Source organism: Anopheles arabiensis, chromosome 2 (assembly GCF_016920715.1).
Source record: "Anopheles arabiensis isolate DONGOLA chromosome 2, AaraD3, whole genome shotgun sequence".
Taxonomy (NCBI): Eukaryota; Metazoa; Arthropoda; class Insecta; order Diptera; family Culicidae; genus Anopheles; species Anopheles arabiensis.
The window spans coordinates 17318960-17339041 of record NC_053517.1 but is presented as its reverse complement, the minus strand read 5'-3'; the positions used below and the strand labels follow the sequence as shown (position 1 = coordinate 17339041).

General features: G+C 47.4%; 1 protein-coding gene across 1 annotated transcript in view; it reads right to left on the bottom strand.

The window, feature by feature from the left end:
- LOC120895607 (ecdysone-induced protein 74EF-like) overlaps nt 1-20082 on the bottom strand; it is a 37549-nt gene that overhangs the window by 10476 nt on the left and 6991 nt on the right. The window lies entirely within an intron of this gene.

Below are 20082 nucleotides of genomic sequence, written 5' to 3'. Positions count from 1 at the left end.
TACCGTCCGTACCGTACTGGTGTGGCGTCGATTGTACTAGCCCGATCTTCAGATCGTCGACCTACCGCAACGGGGCTAGTACCAAGCAATACCAGCAGATGGTGTACACGCCGTGCGGAAGGGCCCCGGACACGGTCTTTCTCCGATGTGTGTAGCGCTTACTCCATTCCCCGATGGGGTTGAGACAGGGGAAAATCCGCCGAGCATACAGCCACCCCCGGGGGCGGTGCGAAACAATCGACACGTGGTTGATAAATCATACACGCGCCTTACATGCTTCACTTTCGATCGAGCCTTCGATGGATTGCTTTCGGCCCGGGCGTGTTAGCCTGGTGTCGATCGACATCGACTTCCAATCGGTTGCGATGGTAACACACGTTTCGCACTCATGCTGTCTGTCAGGGCATGCAATCGGGAGCTGGCACATGTTTTGTTGCTTTATCGCTTTACTACCCCGTCTTGGTGCAAGAATGTGAGTGCAATCGCTCTCTTTCAAGTCCATCGCATGGTACGATGAACTGGTGGCAAAGGAAGGAAGAAGAAAAAACAACAACAGGCACCACTTGTAAGGGCGCCTTTCACGCGAGGGCGAAGCCGAAACACATGATCGGTTTGGTTGAGGACTGCGCTACCGCTTGGCCAGCTGAACAATGCTTCGTTTCATAGCGCACTATAGTTGGTTGGGGAGCTCGAAACATGGGTGTAACCCTCCTTGCGCCCTTCGTGGCTCATGCAGTACACGGCCGACAGTGTCCGGCATTGTACGAGCGCGCGGCAGGAAATCCTTTCTCCCCGAAATGTTGAACATTTTATCGTCGTCTCGTAATTGTAAACGAAGTTTTGCTATTTTTGGACTAATTTTTTTACGCATTTTGGATAATTCAAGACAGTAAAAAAATCACAGCAATAGTGACAGAATTGAACCAAATCATTGAGCCAGCTCAAAAAAGTGTTTAATTCTGGTCGACAAATGGCGCACCCGAAACATTAAACACAAAACTAGCGCAAAAAGCGGTACAGCTTGCCGAATAAACACCTTGGCTACGTGCCATGGATGGAAAGTGAACAAAAGCCAACTAGATCCCTGCCGGGCGGCAAACAAAACTCGACAGAATGGGCTTTCACTTTCACAGATGCTGTTCGAGGGCGATTCGGCGCTGGCCGTCGTTAAGCCGTGGGGCTTAAAATCTTTCCGTCCGATGTTGCGCCCGTTGCTTTGTTTTGTATGGTTGTTTTGTTTCCCGTGTCTTTAATGTGTGCGCTGGTACTGTTTTGCTGCCCACCACGTTGGGATGGAAAAGATCGGCCATTCTTTGTACGGGTTACGGTTGACTGCGTACTGTAGGTACGGGTGCAGTTGCACTTCTGTTGCACTATCATCACCGTTTTCGGGGAATGTTAAATGGTGCCGGCGAGGTCTGTTGGCTCTTGATTGTTTGCAATTTATTTAATACACACACATGGGGAGGGTGGAAGTTGGGAGAGATTTCGGCTAGCTCAAAGAGATTCTTCCCTTGCCCTTGGGGGATGGCGAAGAAGCTCGGGCGTAGCGTGCGAAAGCAAAACGTAATAACCTAAACGGTTCAACCTCTCTTCCTGATTGGGAGGCCGTTCGATGGGCGGTTTGGTAAAGCGATAAATCAATCGCACCCATTCCGAGCGCATGTTATCAGCGACGAGGGGGGGGGGGGAGGCTGAGTTATCGGGGCTCTCGGACACCCGGTGGCAATCGATCGATCGTCCGCGAAATGCTGCGGCGGCGCGCCTCCGATCGGTTGCAAAGGCTTAATTGAAGATTCGCATCGGTCGGATATCTTCGATCATGCGATCTAACGCGATACGTAATACACACCGTGCTTTTACCCTGCTCCCTGCCTGTGAACCTCTTTCTTTCTCCGCGTGTCTTCATCTCGATGCCGATGACGATCGCTTGCACCTAATTATAGCGTACGTACAATTGCGCGTTCGCGTCTACGCGTCTTACGCGCCTCGCGCTGCCCGTGGGGCAGTGGCCGCGGCGGTAGTAGGCCCAGGAAACGCGCCACAAACGGGCTGCCGGGTATAACTTCGGCGCCGCAATTGGTGCAATGTAAGCGACCGTGTGAGGTCTTCCGCCACGGCCTAATGCCGCACCTTTCGTGCAGTGGGGGTGAGCAGGGGGACGCAACTCACCCGTGTAATCCAGTACCAGCAGTACCGGTGGCGATTATGAAAGTGACAGTTTGTGTTGTGCTCCTTTCTTTTTCCCTTTTTTATCTGTTTTAGGTTGAATTATGTGCTTCCCGTTGGTTGCCTCTCAGCTCGCCTCTTTCATCTTCGTATCGATCGGTAAGAAGCAATGCGTTGCGTAAGGTACAGACCACCCCTTCCCCACTGAGCGTTTTTTGCGTCACACGCACTTCAATCATTTTTATCAACACCTGGGAAACGTTCCAGCGCTTATGTCCTCCCGGCGTTCTCCGAGCGTTTGCTGGGGCTGGCCGGTGGTGTCTCCAGCATGCCCCCGGCACAAATTGCTCCAAACTTTCTTCGCACTTCGTGCTCGGCGCGCATTTTGTTTTTGTCTTAGGGTCGATCTTTTATGTCCCGAAATAAAGACAAACTTTACTGGACTGGCTAGGGGGTAAAAAAAAAACATCACGGTAATAGCAAAACACCGAACCACCAAAATAAAAGTTAAATCCGTTCACTTTCTCACGGGCTGGCGTCTTAAGGGGAATTATGTCGCGCTGCTTTTTTTTTGTTGCTGTTGGGATTTTTGTTGTTGTTATTGTGTCGCTGACTATTCTTGTGTACGAAATATCATCCCCCTGGACAGTAGCCAAACAGGAGGAAAAGGAAAAGAAATAGCAACTCGGCAGCACTAACACACACAACAAAGTACTGCCAGACAAATGCGATGTAATTTAGACGACAGCAAATGAAACCATTTGTCATGCAGAGCCAGTCGAACGCGGGCGCGTGTGGAGTCATTTTTCACCCTTCAATTTGGAGACATATTGTTTTGATGGTGGTGCTGCTTTTTGCTGTTGTAGTTGCTGTTCTACCCCACCGGTAGCCGTGTGGCGGTGAGCTGGTGCGATAACAGGCGATCATTGCCGGTGGGCATGATTTTTGGTGAAGTGATGTTTTAGGAGATTGAGCTAGATAACAGAAATTAGCCGGCGCTGGATCAATTGCAGTGGGGTATAGGCGGTTTGAGTGGGATTTTTGCGCAGGCATTAGTTGAATAACGGTGCAACGGGAGTCCGGTTTGGAAGATTGTGAGTGCCCACTGGCGGGCATCGTAATAAACGATCGTAATGGTAAAATGAGCGCGAGATAGTAAGAAAACCGATGCAATGCCGGCGATGGTGGCTACGGTCAGAAAAACTGTATGATCGGGTAACCATCGCACTGCTACTTAACATCAGGAGGTTCAAAAGAATTAATTGCTTTTTAAGAGCTTTTTATTGACTTATTGCCTTTTCTTGTCTTATCGTAAGCAAAATCGTAAATTAGCGCAACTTAAGCTAGTAGCTTAATTAGACATTTGTTTAAACTTTCTCAGAGCCTTAACTAGATTTTTTTCAAATTTTTAAGTGAATCTCGAACATGATTTATTTATATCAAGTTTAAGACTGGAAACCTATCCAATAAAGAATAATTAAAGAGAGACCTTATAAAAAAAGTGAAATTTAAATAGATTCTTCACATTTTACTAGTGCTCCTACTGTTTTTAAATGTGCCAAATATTACAAAGTGTCTCTATTCCGCTAGTTGTTGTGAGGAATTATATCTTATAATATGTTACACTTTTTCCATACTTAATGTTTGCCCCATGTGGTTGAATTATGAAGAACTTTTGAAAGATTGTACGGCATAGACAAGAGCTTTTCTCACTCTTTAACGAAGTATTTTGTAAGCTTATTTGATCTCCATAACAGATTCCAAAATATCACATATAGAATACGAGAGAGGAGTGGTCCCGTAGTACAGTCGTCAAGTCGTACAAGTTAATAACATACCCGTCATGGATTCAAGCCTCATATGGACCGACCCCAGGAGCAAGGACTCCGTGGTATTTTAATAAGTCTAGAAAGCCTTTATAGGCCGGCATGACCACAATGGCTGTTACGCCAAATAGAAGAAAAATATTAAAGTGCTTTGATTCTTGGAGCAAGGAGAGTCAAACAACAACTTCAACAAAAAATGTATTTGCTGGTGGTGCTTTATGCTTTAAATTTAAAAATCCCAATCTCATCCATGATGTCCGAGCAGAGTCTGGAATGTTGTGTTAATTTTGTCCCATTTTGTCCCTGGAATTTTCTCACAAGTGCCACGGGGTGCAACCCAAGAGCATACCACACAAAACGTCTACCATGACCATTTAGTTGCGAGACAAAAACTGCAAAACTGGGCTCCGAAACCGCTCCGGCACCACACGATCATCATTCAGGGGCCCGGGATGCCGGTTTGCATTACGGGCAGAAGTAGGACAGTTCTGGCCCGTTGCCATCGGGCGTGAATCGTGCAGAAAGCTCAATCGTCAGCTAATCCGCGCCGCTCAAGCGGATGTGCAAGTGCAAGCGGCACAGGTCGGTGGTCGGGAACCGTTACGAAACGGTCAGTTGAGTTACACCTGACACAGTTTCGTGTGGAAAGGATTCTCACCCGGCTCTCCCGCTCGATTACTCCTGTGATTCCACACTTCCCTTTCAGCACCAGCATATAACTCGTTTGCTAGCGAGCCCAGAATCGTACTGCGAGATCTCTTGCCCCTGATGGGCCGCAGGGGATATGGGCTGTCTTCTCGCTCGTGTGTTTGGGGTCGCTCGTCGCAGCATGGAAGTGGGTTATGTAACCGTCTGCCCGAATCTGCAGCCTAGTTGTAGCCTAGAACCGGACCGGTCAGTGTTAATGGTAGTTTGGGATTTGTTTGCCTGCTTCCCTTCCCCCTTTCCGATGCTTTTCTAGTGCCGGCGTAACCAGGTTTTAGTTTTTGCTCAGAGAACGATCCAGATAAGCTTTCCGGAGCGGTAGGTGACGGAGCGTGTGCCAGGGGAATCGGATTGAAAATTGGCATAAATATTCAAACCTCGGAATGGGCTGATACCCATCGATTTCCCGTACATCCAGCGTGGCTCACGCGAAGCATTCGGGTAGGTGAGTGGGAGTGTCTGGCAATAGCCGAGGGGTGAAAGAAAAAAAAACCTCATGGAGATATTTCAAACCGCCCGCGTGAGACCGCCTAGGATGTCTGCGCATTCTACGCGACCAAAGCGATGCCTTTCGGGGGATTGACAGAGCCCGTTACCGAATTGTACGGCGAGCCGCAGGGCTTACCGGGTGACGGGCAGCCTGGCCGGGCGAACATATTCGGCGGGTTGGCGGCGGTCGATGGATGCCGCTGGAACCAGAAGCTAACCGTCCGTCGTCCGACTGACATAACGATTGCTTCGGAATAAATCATGCCAAGATGCAATGGGGGAGATAGCAGCACGGCTACCTCTTCTGACACCTGCGACGGACCTCTGGCGGTCCGACATACCAAACCAGGACCTGGTGGCTTTGGCTGTCCGATGACGTTGAGTCACTTCGCGAGTTGCCGTTGGGCCACTTTCTAGAAGTCGAGTGGAGTAGAATTTAGAGCACACGAGTTCCCGAGTGCTGAGAAGTGTACAGTAGCTGGGAGCACCGGCACTGACGGAGCAGCAGCAGCCTGGTGGATGAGCTCGATGCACCGCGGCGCTGGCTGTAGGAATGGATGTTTTAATGATGGCTATAAATCGTTTCCATCGACAGCTCAACGGTCGATTTTGCCGGCACGCTCTCCGGCATCGAAGCGATGGTTAGGCGTAGCGAACCGTTCTAGCAAACATTCGGTTTGGCAAAAGCTCTATCGCATCGCGTAAACTAGCGATCTAGTGACATGCGGAATGCTGATTGGGGCTGCGGTGCGGCCTTCCAAAACGCGAGCCTGCCCTGAGGGGAGGCATCCTTCAAATGCGGGAGGCGGGGTTTATGACTTCCCTATTACCGCGCGAAGTGCGCTAAGTAATTCGCGGTCACGGTGGCTAATGTCGGCACGGTGCTGGGTGAATTTCGCGAACCGTCGACGTAGTCGCATATCATCAAGGCAGAATGGCGTTCGTTTGACGTAAAAGGCGCTATATGTTTTGGCAAAAATGTTCACCAAAAATGGTGGAACCGGTTTGATGTTGTATCCTGCATGTATGTCGAGCGATAACACTTTTCTGGCTATCTCACCTTTTACCCTCGGGAATGAAATCGAGAGTTAGATCCGCTAAAGGTTAAAAGCACTCGCACGCTCGCTCCCTCATTGCGTGCTGCCGTGCTGTGTGCATATTTATTTGATGTAAATTAGAAGCAGCCGCAGGAGATGAAATTCTCCGGCAGTAAGGAATGTCCAGCACGAGCATGGGGTAGACGACGACCATCCCAGCGCTGGCGTTGAGATGCGAGAGCCTAACAAGCCTGTTAGTGAAAGTTTTTCGTTATTTTCAGTGTTTAGCGCATTAATATATCCGGCATGCGAATGTGTGAGGATATGAAACGAAAACGTAGCGTGTTGTGGCCCCATCCACCGCCGACCCCATGCTTCCCTTCAACAGCTATAAAGCTGCGTGTTGGTATAGATGCAAAGCAGGGCTCGTAAATCGGAAGTATAAATCTGTCGAAAAAAAAAGAAATAGAAACCGGAAAGCAAGAATGGTGTAAAACTTCATGCAGCTGTCGGAAAAAAGCTGTCCGTAGGTGGAGGTTCGTTAAAACCAAAATGCATTCATCTTGGTGTTTTGAGCCGCTCGCGAACGAAACATGATACTGCAGTATCGCTCGAGGGCGTTGCGCAATGCGACACAAAATCACACATCTGGTTGACGCGGCCACTCAGCGGCAACTTTGAAGGCTTCGACCTTCGGGCGAGGCTAGCCTAAACTCGGACGACGGTGAGTCATGGTCAATGGAAGGGTCAAACAGTAACTTTCGCTAACCGGATACTTATCGCCGGTGGTAATGTGGTGCACGGTGGTTGTAAAGCGTTTTGATGGACTATCGGATGTGTGCTTAGGGTTGTATAAACGGGGCGGGCCTTGATGTGAAACGAGAGGAACATTGGTAGCGAAGAAAACAAAACAAAAAGGTTTCTTTTATTTACACCGAAAGGTCAGTTCATGGAGACTGCGTGAGACAACTGTTCAAAGTTACGTTGGGAACGGTATTGAGCTGATATTAGTAGGTCTTCAAATATAGAGCCTCTGTTGTTTTTAATGTTTAAGCTCATTAATGTTTTCTATGATGTACTTTTCCGGAATATTATTTTGTTTTCAAGAGAAAATAATGGTCGTACCTTGTCGAAAATGGTGAAGTAAAAATGTTCTTGTAAGATATGATCATCCTTTTCAACATTTTCTTTTGCAACAAATTACCACAATATCTAAGGATGATAATTGCTGCATTGCAGAGTCATGTAGTTTGCTCTAGTACATAGAACATGCTGATACTTTAAGCATCCTCCACAACTACTGTACTGAACTATGTACATTCAGATACATTCTACATAACTTTTGAAAGAGAGGACATTATGTCCTTTTTCCCAAAATATTTTATATTAAATTGGAAAAGAACCATGCTAACTAAATCTATGATAACTTTTATCGGTTCTCATGTTCCAGAATCAGGTGTTAGATTCACCCTTCTTACAGTTTTGATGTTCAAAAATGTTCGACATTTCTTACCAATCGAGCTCTCTTACTACACACATTCATTACTCAGCGTGATGTCCGCAGAATTTACGATTAATTTAGATATTATTTTGGACTTTCCTGAAATACATACTATTAGTAATGTTGTTGTACAAGTATGTAGGTATGCAGATGACATACCTGTTGTGAAGAAATTTGACTTCTGATAAAACATGTTCTACAGTAAGTCCATGTAAACAATAAACAGTTGGTCTCAAAACAGCATCAAGGACCATTATCAAACATGCACTAACACTTAGCTAATTACAGGCCAATCATCGAATTACTCTATGGTCCAGATTATGCTTAAATTTTGCAATCCCATGTCATCCAGTATAGATAAATTTCAAACTGTGGCCCAACATCGATCATCTAAAATAGATTTTTATCTTTCATCACATAATTAAGCCGCTCGAAAGAAAAAAAAATCATCGCTTCCGTTTCCTTATCAATCGTGCAGCTTTTCACAGAATGAATACAACGGAAAGCCAGTCGAACAATGGACAAAAGTCTGCATTTCGCCCCCAATTTGTAGCTTTGCAAAACAGCTCCCGTTTGTTAACAGCTTCCCCAATCACATCCGAACGCTTAATTGCAGGCGGCTAACGAGCTAGCGAACGGGTGAACTCGGGTGAGATGAACTCGGTGAAATCGCATAGAAATTGAAACATCCTAAACCGGGCAGCTGGAAGTCATTCCAGCGCTAGACGAATTGCCGCACGTTTCAGCGTATGTGCAGGGTTCTCCCGCACAGCACGAGTGCACCCCCAAAAGTTGTGCGTGATTCCGCACGCCAGAGATTATCGCGCTCGGGCTCGGTACGTGTTGAAGAAGAAAAAAAGCAAGCGCATAAATAGAGCGCTATGCATCGCTCCGTATCTATGCAGGTGAAACTGTATCAAAATCGTGGGAAATCACAAAGTTGCATTAATGCGCTTCCATACAATTCATCATTAGAGCATCTCGTTGGCGCGTTGGTGGTTTTCCTTTTTAAACTATTATCATTTCCTACGCCGGGTGGGGCTCCCGAGCCGAGCGACAACCGAGCAGGGACAACCGTACGCTATAGGGAGGGCGGGGAACAGTAGCAACGTTTTCTAACCGGTCGGAGTTTATAGCTAAGCGCGCATAAATCTTCTCCCCTTCGCCCTTTCGGGGTGAAATTGCGAACAAACCGCACTGCTGCCTGTGGCCACGCTGTCAACGGTGTTGGTGTGTGTTTGAGCGAGTAGCGCATCGCGTCAATGTACTCCCGCGTCCACATTGTCAGCGTTGAATCGCGTATGCGTTTTTCGTCGTCTTCATTGTCACCATTGCCATCGTTGAGCATCGGCAGCAGGCCCTCGGTGGGGCCAGACAATAATGAGAATTTTATGAGAAGTCGACGGTGTACCACCAGCGAACACAATTGTTAGAATGTAGCCGAGAGTGGTGAGGCTAGGCACCGTGCTCAGCTTTCCCGCTGTGTCGACGACTGGCTGATGATGGGTTGACGATTGCCATTGCTACTAATTTGGTGGCTATAACTTTCGACCATTTCGTGCTGAAGAGGAAGGCTGGGCAAAGAAAGCTGCACCGGGTTTTATGTATATGTATCACCTTTATTTTTCATTCCGTACCGGCGAGCGCGATCGTGCACCAGCGCACTCGGTAGAGAAAGAGCGAGAGAGAGATGTGGGAAAATGTTTCAAAAACTTTCACTGACACTGGGACGCCCGATGACGGGACGCCCGGTGTTGACGGGGTCATACCGTGTACGGTGGCTTACCCCTTAACGAGAACTGTGAGATCACGCACCCGGCGTATATTTTTGTTTTCGGGGCTGGACGAAAAGAATGGTACGAATTGAAAATTATACGATCGTCACGGCACGTCGCAGGGAGGAGTCTCGAGTTTTTAATGGTCCCAGACCATCGTCGAGCTGTTGTTTCGTGATGGTATGTTTTTGGCGTAATTTTTGCACAACAGCGAAGGTGATCGTAATCAATTAACCGTTCGCTAAATGATGATCGAGGTTGTTAAAACGCAGCGTGAACATTGGTTGGCATTAAACACGGCGTTGTTCTTGGATCGTTTGCGGGTAAAAGTGGGTACCAGACGTGAAGCTATTTTAATTAAACACAGTGATTAACAAGTCAATCCACTGGCCTGTTTGCGCTGTATTCGGAATTGGAAGTTCAAAGGGTCATTATTTGGGAAAGGTCACTACGTGATCTCAGTGAACTTGAGTCCCCAACCTGTACAAAGCTATGCGAATAACGCTGCCATCAATCATGTATAGATGTAGCAAAAAAAAAAAAGCTCAACCGGTGGACCATCATCCATTATCATATTGCACAGTTAAACTAGGGTCAATTAGATTGAAGGTCACATTTTTTTGGAGATGTAAATTTGACATTGAAATAGCACGAAACACTTACCTGTTTATGGGACGAGTTGGGCAGAGCGTGCAAGTAAAAGTGGAAGAAGAAGAACAAAAAAAAGGCATTGCATTAGTTAATTAAAAGTGACAGCGGTTACAGCAAAAAAAAAAAAAAAGATAGACATACACACGAGACAAGAATGAGTGAAAAATTATCCCAACCACTACTGTATTGGCTGATGTTTTGGGAGTTCGCTACATCATTTAGGCGCAACAAATCGTTAACCACGTACGTTAGCAGCGAAACCACCAAAGCGTAGATCGATTGCATGTCGCTCTTTTTATGTTCGGTTAGCAGTTTCGGTAAACCGAAATAAAATTAAGAAAATGTTGTGCGCTGATGATCGGAGCACCGGTGGACACGGCGATGCAAAAGCCTGGCAACCTTGCCCGTCTGCACCAACCGTTGAGCTTAATGTTGTACCCGGCTTTTGCAACACATTCGGCCAAAACGGCTCTGAAGGTTTTGTCTGCGCCTCTGAACACACGTGGGAAAGTATGCTGTCCCAAGTGGGCATCGTAAAACTGCCATTCTCCATCGACTCCTCTCCCTGGAACAGATCGAAACCTCGACAGCCGGATTTGCCTGTATGTGATCGGATCTTTCGGAGTTGCCGCTTGTAAAGGGATGTTGTCGTACGCATCGAGAAGGGTCGCATTGAGCACTGTGAGCGATGATGTCCACGATGGGCGGGGTGAACGGTGTGTGGCGGCGCAGGGTTGCATCATACGTCCGCTGGCGCATGGGAAATCAAAACATATCTAATTACGTTTACAAAGCAAACGGGCGCCCTGGGTTTGGGGTCGCGGCAGTCCGCGCAACTAAATGCCCGCTTGCCGTGGATTGGATTTGTTGAGTAATCGAAGATGTACGAATGTTCGTGTGTATGGGATGCAATTTTGGCAACAGAACTAATTGTTAATGATGATTATTGGCGCAGCGCAAACGCTGTAAACTGTGCGTGCTGTACCGGTCCGAAAAGTTGAAGACTGGGTTGTGACACCTGAGCTGTGTGTTCAGTGCTGGGTGGTAGTCGTTGCAATACAGTTCAGTTCCCATTCCGCCAGAGAGAAATGCGGATGGAATCTGGCAAACGTCAAAACTATTTGCCTTGTTCATGTAGCCTTTGTAATTGATTTCTCTATTTGACCGTAAAACGGTCGACTTTGAACGGAGTCGAACGGAACAGTAAGTACATTTGCTTTTGCTAGTGCCCAGGTGCCCAACCGCACAACGTGCCAGGTGAATGTGAACGTTCGCAAAACATCGGCCTGATCCGGATATTGAACTAGCGCTGGCGCCAAGAATGAGGAAGCGAGCAATTGGCGATGGCGTTGCAAATTGAAAGTGTTTTTGTTTGACCATGCCCGTGTGCTTGTTTGGTGTTCGGGGCCTTGGGTTTGTTTTGCTGGTAGGCCATTTACGCTGAACTCCGATGGCATATCGTGGGACGCGCCAGCCCCAAACCTACCGGAACAACAGTCGATCGAAATCGCCAGCTCAGGCAACTGCTAGAGGAGTCGGGTCGGGAGGCTAAGATCCTTTTAGCGTGGACGGAAGGGGAGTGTTTGGGCTTTGGCTTTTGGACGATGGTGGCCACTTGTTGGGTGTTCGCCATGGTGGATTGATTTTCGAGTGGACGGAACGCCATCGGAGCTACTTTGGGGCGTCGGGAATGGCGTCGCCATGGGATCGTGTTTCCAGCGCTCGCGCGGATCTTCTGGACGCTGCCAACAGATCGCACACGTCAAACCGCGGGTTCAATAATCCGGCAAATCTGTCGATTCGATGACTCTGTCCGTTGAGCGCTGGCAAGAGTTTGGGCACAGGCACACCGCGGCTTAGAACCGCGTGTTAAGCGTCGTGTGCGTAAGAAAGGTTTCTTCGAATGATATTTGTCTCTTTGTCGTGTACAAAAAGAACAACCGTAACCATCTCCTTCCCGCGCACATTCCATACGGGGAAATGCCATGACCGGGAGGGAAATCAGCACGAGATATGTTGAACCACACACAGCACCAGAGTACGCTGACGCCGTGTTTACGAGATGCCCTTGAGAGGGCGAGGTCGTGCGTCTTAGCGAAAATGGCTGAAAATCAGATTAATTTCACAGTGGATTATTTTATCTTCTCTCTTTACGCTCTCTTTCTCTCTTTCTCTCTCTTTTTCTCGGTCGCTGGTGAGCATCTTCGCAGCAGGTTCAGCGACTGCGGGCGCGTTCCAGAATCACGGGAATCATGGGTGTTCCACCGATGGTCTCTGCTGGATGAGATTCTAATGAGTGTGATACTGCGACGTAATTTGCTGTGTGTTCGGTCGGTTGGTCGGTCGGTCGAAAGGGAATGACTGTTTTCGTCGTTAGCTCCCCCACCCTCCTTCAAACTGTCTAAAGTTCATTAAATACCATCAGATAGGAGTGGAAGAAAGACTTCCTTCCAAGCTTGCGTTCAGATTCGATCGAAAAGACGCAGAGTAATCAGAACAACAAAGCATTAATTTCTAACCTAATATAAGGTTCACACTGCTAGCATTAACATGAAGCCAGATGAATGATGAAATGGTTTATAATGTTACAAAAACCGCGTCAACCAGCTTAATGAGCATTTCCCTTGCCCGATAGATTCGACCCGTTCCTGCATCCGGATAGTGCGAATACTCTTCCCTCTTTTGTATTCATTAAGGATAGAATTGTGAGTTCTAGCAACACACAAAAAAGTGAGACAATCGTCTAGACTCTCGACCATTGTAATTGATTTATAGCCAAGCTCAATTGGCTCGTTCTCGAGAGGTTTTTGCGTTTGGAGATGAAAACCGCTACGAAATCGTATGATTATGTTCATACCAAACATAGAAACAACCCCGTACCAGCTGGACACCACTTTCCTGGAACTCTTTGGGAAGATGAAAAATATGCCCACTCAGTGACGCAAACCGGGACTTTTGCCAGCTCATTGATTGGGAGGAAGCATGCCGACGAACGAAAATATTGATGATAGAACTAAAGACAATGTCACAAGAACGTCTAATGTATAATCAAGCTGCGGGATAGTTTATGTGCGGAAATTGTATTGATTTTGTGAATGCTGCTCCCACACACGGCCCAAGCGAAATGGCACTGTTCGCTTTCCGAGAGCAGAGGACAAGATGTTAGGATAATTATCTTACCACCCTTTTGTCGCCGGCATCGTTCGCTTCAAACATTGTTCGGGGTCGTTAGCAAAATGGAACGGTACTGGCAGTTTTCTAATCCGCCAGCCGCCGAACACAACCACCGAAAGTTCGAGCGAAATGGAATGATAAAATTATTGAATTATTTTAATGAACAGTGATTTATATGCAGCTGAGAGGTTGTATCGCTTTTCAGAGTGTGTTGGTTGACAGTGAAAAAGCGGCGAGTGGCGGTCGTGAGTTCTGTTATAGTGTTTGTGTGAAGTAGAACGGCTTAGATGTCTAGATAGCTGTATCTCACCACGTTAAGAACATATTAAAAATTCGATTAATGAGAGCAGGGCTGGGTTTTCAGCATCAACTTGGTGGGCTTTCGCTGGTGCTGTGAACGCCGGTGACACAATGAAGGTTATGTTTGTTTGGCGAGCAGGTGAAATGAAATAAATGAGACTTCTTTTCATTATCGAAGCAAATAAATCAACCGAAGCGGTTGTTTTTAAACCATAAATCCCTTCAAGGTGAAGATAAGATCGTTTTTAAATGATTAGCAGTGCCTTTAATGGTACGCTCAATGGCTCCGAACATCAAATTTCAGTGCAGAGCGCTTCAATCTTACTTCTGGAGATCCTCTTTTTTAAGATTCAATGATTAGATATTGTATCCGAAATGTGTGCAGGTAATCAATTTGTATTTTAGAAGCAAAAACAACCCCAATGTGGTGGCGTGACTGTACAGAGTGCCGATCGTCCACTCTTTTAGGCATGCCACAGGCAAATTAGTGCCATACCCCACGGTCATGTGACCTCCGGGGATATAACCGAGGCTCGGTAGCACGTTGGCGCACGGTAAAAGCTAACGGTATCTAGAATAAATTTATTGCCCATATACTACCACCTCCATGGGGTGGGCCTCTCGCCCAGCTTTGTTGTCCGCTTGCTAGCGAAAAAAAAACTCAGCATGTTCTACACTTTCTTCACATGCATATCGGCATGGGTGCCGCATGTCGCACGAGTGGGAAATAAATTGTCGTGATTCCGTAACCGCTTGTAATTAAATTTTATCCTCGCAGCCCCGCACCGCTGACTGCTTCCGATCGTTGACGAATATAATGAACAGCGGGATTCGCTACCCCCCTTTAACATTATGATTATTATGCCTATGGCCGGGATTGTCCCGTGGTTGTGCTAGTCGGTACGGTCAGCCACTTTCAACGCCAGCTATCTGGTAGCGCTGGCAGATAGTTGGTACCTTCTGTTACGCCAATGGTGATGGCCCAGATTGCATCGTTTGCCTGTTTGCAGCCTGTTTTACCATTGGGATAAGTGATCCCATTTTGTGTTCGTTATCCGCCACTTCTCGGTGTCATCGTCATCGAGGACGCCAGGCAGATTCCCGGTTCGAATCGGTTCGATTCGATACGGTTCCCGATACGATGCTGCAGCTCTGCCTCGAAACGGTATGCAAGATCACAGCGCATGGCAACTGTTGCCTCAACGAAATGGGTTCTCCTTACTCCTGCTTCCCAGTCCCAATCCGCCTGATCCTCTCGAGTGCATTCCTGTTCCGTTAGCGTGCTCGGAACGGTTTCGGTACCACTTGATGACTTCGTGCGGTGCACCGGTATGGCGTGTCTCATCAGCTGTGGCCCAATTGTAGCTGCCACTAGAGTGGGGGAAAAGGTTTAGCGGAGCCGGCGGAGCCAGGCCGGGGCAGATCATTCTCGGATCCGCGCCGCCCCGCAGGTTCGTGTTTGTTCTACGTCCCCGAGATCCTCGATGGGACTGGGTCAATTGAAAACCGTTTGCCCGATAATTGCTCATTTGGACATCTCACTTAAGCGACGCAACATTGTTGTATGCTGTATGTTTCGGTATACCCGGCTCGTGGGCATACCCGCGCCGTGCCGGGGACGTCAGCTCATTGGCCCATTGCCGGCAGCTTTGGCGGACAGCAATGCCCATTTTCGTCGTCGTTGTCGTCGTCGCTGGGGTTGCCGTGGTTGCGAGCGAGCGCGAGATGCAGCACAGGATCATGGTTTCTCACGCCACGCTGCGCGGATAGGCTCATCTTGCTTCCGCCCGCCACTCGGATAGGTAGTAGCAGTTGGCAACAGTCTTGCGGGACGGGGCAAAGTGTACGGTTGAATTCTAGCGGTGTTTTAACGAGCCCGGTACACGAGAGATGAAGCATAGATTCGGGAGACATCTTAAAGGTAATTGGTAGAGTATGTTGTTTCGGGTTCGACACAGTGCCTGCGGAAGATGGACACTGCGGGAGGAAGATGGATGGCACACGCGAGCAGACGTTCGGGGTTGGGGTGGTTCAGTTGGCCTGTTTGGTTGGACGATTGCTCTTCCGCTGATTAAACGGGCGATTATCTCACCACCGGTGTCGGTGTATGGTCAGACAGAGTGGACATTTGGAACAATTTGATGAGCGGAATTTGAAGATCACCCCGGAACCAAATAATTGGGGGTTTCTAACAGTAGAGTAGCTTTTAAATATTGCATTACGAGTACGTAACGGGAATTCTAAACGGGAATTCTTCCTTGCAGATAAAAGTGATCGTGTCGTAAATTTTGCAATGTTTGATGTAAGGAAGTTTATATTCAAAGAATTATGAGAGAAAATAACACATAAGCTGAGTGGAATCCCCTTAATAAGCAAGGAATATCATACACATCTTCAGCCTTTAATTATTCCCTAAAGATTTGCATGTTTTTTTTTATATTGAACAAAATAAAATTGAGTAATGCTAATTTCAACCGATTGTTCAACTCGATTGCCTATTTCCCATTCAATGTACCACACTCTGACGATCACGCCAGTATTTATGATACCTTGAGGGAGTAGTTTGTTTCGATACAGAGCTGCAAAGAAACAGCCCCACGCTGAGGTGTAAATTTCGACTACAATCCAACACTCGGCTAGGTTACGCTTCGAAGCCCACCATAGCAGCGCTCGATGTATACACACATCGTGGTCACAAAACGTGCCAAAATCAACCAACTTTGCCAACCATCTCTTTCGCCAACGCGTAAGAATATTTAACGCGCACAGTTTCAAGTGGAGCATACGCACCGGAGCACACTGACGCCCTGCCAAGAATTACTGTGAATTGAAGAAGGTCCGCAATCCGCACAAACACATACACACAGAAGAGCACATTATTAGCGCAATAAACGAGGAAGAAGCAGTATGCACAAATTATGATTGCACGCTGTTATAAAAGCATAAAACAAGCGAAAGCCACGACATTTTGTTTTTTGTTGATGTTGTTGTTCGTGCGGTGGGTATGTGTATATCGTTTCGTGCATCCAGTTAATACGGACGCCTTTCTCTTCGTTACATCATCCAAGAGCATCGTCCGGGCGATGGGTACGGGAAGAGTGCAAAATAATCATCTTCGTCACCTTTCCTGTTCTGTAATCGGCCGGTTTGGTGATGGTGGTGGTGCTGAAGTGAATGTCCATTTGGCGCGGATATGTTTCGCTGATGTTGGAGAGCGCTTTTGATGAAAGGTTTCATCGTTCCGTGTATCCATGTCGGCGCTAACCGATCTCTACCCTCAACAAGCAGCACGCACTCCCTTGCATCCCCACAGCATCGAGATGCGATGTAGTGTACCCCGATAAGATGGGTTAGCCTCAAAATTGGATCATCTCGAAACATTGTCCACAAAACTGCTTGCACGCTGCCGTAGAGTATGTCCGATCGTTTGCTTTTGGGTAATTGTTGCCCCGGTGCCTTTCTCCCATGCCGGGTGGCTTTTATGTTTCCTCTAAATCTGAAGAGACACTTTTGCAGAGCTTGCAAAAACCCCTAGCTGGGGAACCGAATTTGCGAGATTAAGACGACGGCAAGATTGCATGAGCCCGACCCGAGCTGAAAGATGATCGCGATACTAATTAACATTTCGTTGTAGGAAAAACTCTCCCGGAAGGCAACAAAAAAAACCACAACCCACAGACGACTGAATGCGGCCCAAAACAAAACTGCAACGGAAAGCCACAACAAACAAGGGGAAGTGAGTCTGCGCAGACAGGTGGTGGGTAAAACGCGATCGCAAATTGTAACGAAACCGCCCTTGTGTTTGGGGTGATGCGTTCGCGAGCAGGCCCCGATGGTTCGGATTCGATAAACAATGCGGAACAGGGCGAACCATTAGTAGGCAGATTGAATCAAGCCTTTTATACTTTTACACTGTTCCTGTAGATGTGATCGTATGTGTGTGTGAGCGTTTGTGGGTGTGTAAGAAAGTGCCAACAAGTGTAGCCGGTGCTGGAGGGTGCACGCTGAGAGCGTTTACATCATCAATAGTAAGTAGGATAAGGGTCGCGTCGTAACTGTGGCTGGCTGGTTATGCATTTAATGTAGTGCTGCACCGGATTTGCACAGCACTTGATGCGGGCCAGGAGGGCGATGAAGGCGCTGAAGCACATGACTGGCAATTTAAACAATGTCGCGGCAGTCACTGCGCGATCTGTTTGTACTTTCAGCCTTTTCACTTATACAAAAATGAGCTAAAACAAGCATTGTTGAGTATTGTGATTACGTTTGGTTTTTTGTATTTTTAGGCAAATCTAAGAACGGATACTTCTAGTTCTTTTGTACCCAGGATGATTCTCGACAAACGACCTCACACATTCGTATTAGTCGAAGTTAACAATTTTCAATGGTCAATGGCCCATGTAAACGGACTTGTGCTGGTTCTCTTGTTTGTTTGAATATTTCAATTCAACATCGTACGTAAACATTATAATTGTCTCAAACTTTACAATACATACAACATTAAACTGACAACGACGAAAAAAACCAAACAAAATCGGCTTGCGCTGGCCTACTTCTTTCCTTCCCAAGCCGCAGTTCCTTCAAGCCGTAGAAGTGGAAAAGATTAGCCGCTCTTAAGCTGTTGTCCCACAGAGGGACCATTTAAAGTGCAAGGGCATTGAAAAACGCACACAGAGACATATAGAGAGAGCGAGATAGAGAGAGAGAGAGAGCAGCAGAGCGCACGAGGGCAGCCAATAAAATTGTTTCATTGAATGCTACGGTCGAACGATTCCGAACGCGCACACTAGATGACACCAGGACCCCCGACGCTTTGGGGGAAGAGAATGGTGAATGGAATGCTAATTAAAATAGCTAAGATCGCGTGTCTAGAATGGGCGAATGGGCGCACGGTTCTGAAAGTGCATCACGGTGAGGAAGAAGGATGATCATCACCACTGCTCGAACCAGCGTGTTCGAAGAGGCAGCGCTTCTCACTTCCCAAAAGAAAAACTCATCCTCCCGCTCATCCTCGGTTTGCCCTCGGCAGTTTTGTTGTTGGCTTTCGTTTCTGTTTTGCTCCCTTGCATTGCAAGAAATCGACCATCGGGTGAAAGAATTCCAAATGACGTACACACACACACTCCCCTTGTACACCCAAACGCAGGCAATTAATTAGCCGGTACGATATCACTTTATCTGCAGCTAAAGCGTAATGATGCGTAATTTTCGTATAGGTTTTGCGAGTTTATGTAAAGCCCGGGTGAAAAATCTCCCCCCACTGCTGTCGTTGCGTTCGGAATAAGATTATAATTAACGGAACGGTGCGACTCACCAGTCCACACCGGCCCGAGCGGCCCGTGGGAACCGACGGAAGGTGGCAGAGGTCGGTCGGTCCATGTTTAATTACGTGAAATGCAACGGGGCTTTTTTATATGGTTTTATTGTCGTTCAGTGCGCTAGCGGACAGGGGCGGACACGTAACACGAATCATTTACATGGCCGTCATTGCGTGTTGTGTCGTCCGGGCAGCAGCAAACAACAATTAGCCACGATAACCATCGCAGGGTTAGATCGGTTAGATTAGAACGAAATGCAAATAATAATTATGTTGCGGTCGACGGCTAACGATGGGTAACGATGGCGTTGGTAACGAAAGCGCTAATAGAATTAGAGAAAATTAACATTTACAGTGCAGTAATTTAAATGTCAATGATGCATGGTAGCAAAAGCCACAGCGCAACCAACGCGAAGCGCAATCATTTTCGCTAACGTTTTGGCCAACACTGCCAAGTGCGATCTTCTCAAATCGGCCGGTGTTCCCATAATGCAACAAACCGTTACCGGTGGAGCGGCCGTGAACCGGTTTTGGGGGCAAAAGTTGCTTCCGATTTCAGCTCGCTAACAAAAACATCCTAAAAACGTCCGTCCAAAACCATCGGCTCCACACACTTTCGCTGCACGAAACCTGCTTGCGCGAGTCCAAAAATTCCTTACTTCCTCGCGCTGGCGCACCGCAGCATATAAAAACAAAAACCGGAATCCTATCCACCCAGCAGCCACCGATGGTGGCGTTGGCCCGTCCACCGTAGTGCAGTGGTAACGCGCACGAACGGGACGTTATGCAACAGGGAAGACAGTTCTATTCCTGCCCGGACGGTAGCGCAAATTTGAAGAAAGCTCCAGAGAAAAATGATCATTTCCACTCACGATTGTAACACTTTTCTTGCGTGTTGAAAGTTTGATGGAAAATCCACACATACACATCTTTACGGCGTGCAGTCTCAAAGACCCAGTGTGTGTGTGTGCTGCATGCCGTGATGGTGGTGGTTGTGGCACGTTGAGAAACTTTTACTTTCAGGTTTCCTTTGGGACTTGGGGATGTGTTTTTTTTGGTTCAGCTGGTTTGGTTATGTTTTTGCTTTAAACACATTTATTATACCATGTTTTCGGGATAAATCTTTGGCACGCTGCAA